Source organism: Babylonia areolata, chromosome 18, assembly GCF_041734735.1.
Source record: "Babylonia areolata isolate BAREFJ2019XMU chromosome 18, ASM4173473v1, whole genome shotgun sequence".
Classification (NCBI taxonomy): domain Eukaryota; kingdom Metazoa; phylum Mollusca; class Gastropoda; order Neogastropoda; family Buccinidae; genus Babylonia; species Babylonia areolata.
In genome coordinates this window covers 57,566,538-57,568,008 of record NC_134893.1, presented here as the reverse complement: position 1 = coordinate 57,568,008, position 1,471 = coordinate 57,566,538, and the positions used below count along the sequence as shown (strand labels likewise).

Here is a 1,471-nt window from a genome sequence, read left to right as displayed (position 1 = left end):
CTCCCCTCCCTTTCTTCTGTTCTCTCTCTCTCTTTCTACCCTCCTCCTCTCTTCCTCTCTCCCCTCTTCACTCTCACACTCCCTCTCATTTCTACTTCCTTCTCCTCCTTTCTTCTTTTGTTTTTCTCCCTCTATCTTTGCTTTCTCCCTCTCCGCCTCTCTTCCCTCTTATTCTCTCTGTCATCTCTCTCCTCTTCCCTACTTCTCTCGTCGCTCGCCCCCCCCCTATCCCCTCCTCCTCTCTCCCCTCCCTTCTCTCTTCTGTTTTCCCTCTCTCAACTCTCTTCCTCCCTTCCCTCCGCTCGCCACCTCCCCCCCCCTCCACTCTGGCCCACTGATCTCCCTCCCTCCACCTATCTCGCTCTCTTCTCCCTCCCTACCCTGCCTCCCTTCCTCTCCTCTCCCTTCCCCTCTCCCTCCCTTTCTCTCTTTCCTCTCCCTCCCTCTCCCCATCCCCCGCCCGCCGCTCCTCTCTCCTTATCTCTTCCTTCCTCTTCTTCCTTTCCTTTTCTTTCTCCTCCTCTTCTCACCCTCCCTCTCATCTCGTAAACGCCTTCATTGCCTTCATCCGACACATTCACTTTTCCCGACACAAGGTGGGAAACGAAGGAGGGAGTCCTCTCTAAACCCTGCGCCCCACCCCCCCCCCCCCGCCCCCCCCCCCCCCCCCCCCCCCCCCCCCCCCCCCCCGCCCCCCCCCCCTCACACACACACACACCCACACGTACACCCCTCCTCCTCCTCCTCCTCGTCCCCCCCCCCCCCCTGCCTCTTGCCATCTCCTTGTCTTCTCCCTACCCCACCCATCCACCCACCCACTTTACTTCACCACCCAAACAATTCTCTCTCTCCCACCCCTTCCGCACACAAACCACCACACACACACACACACACACACACACACACACACACACACATACACACACACACACACACACACACACACACACACACACACACACACACACACATTTATGTCGATGTCACCAGAACATAATTCATGCAGTAGACGAGTAGGAATCGTGTTGGGGTAAAAATAAACAGTGCGGACTTGTCACGGAAGTTTGTGTGCATGTGTGTGTGTGTGTGTGTGTGTGTGTGTGTGCGAATCTCGGTTGAGTCCAGGGCACACGCAAGTGTTGCGCCGTTTAGAGCGGAAGATTGTCGAAGCGCTCTTTGGACGCTCATTTGTTCTTATCAGAATTATCATTTATATTATCATCACTCTCATTATTATCATCGTTGTTATTTGCTGTTGTTGTTGTTGTTATCGTGGTGGTTGTTGTGTTATGGTGGTAGTGGTGGTGTGTGGATTTTTTGTTTTTTAAGATTCTTTTTTTTTTTTTTTTTTTTTTCAAATTAGTTTTTGGTTGAAGTGAACTTCATCAGCTGCTTGAGATTGTCATCAATTGACTTGAGTCAAGAGTTTGTTGGTGAGTAGTGGTTATTTCTTGTTTTCAGTGAGAGAGAG

At 51.9% G+C, this 1,471-nt stretch overlaps 1 protein-coding gene across 4 annotated transcripts in view; it reads left to right on the top strand.

Moving 5' to 3' along the window:
• The first annotated feature begins 1,165 nt into the window (after window positions 1-1,165).
• The window catches only part of LOC143292088 (uncharacterized), a 39,347-nt gene continuing 39,041 nt past the window's right edge, over window positions 1,166-1,471 (top strand). For all 4 annotated transcript variants that reach the window (XM_076602267.1, XM_076602265.1, XM_076602266.1 and 1 more), the window contains exon 1: window positions 1,166-1,433. The gene's annotated coding sequence lies outside the window, so the exon portion shown is untranslated. The remainder of the gene's footprint in view (window positions 1,434-1,471) is intronic.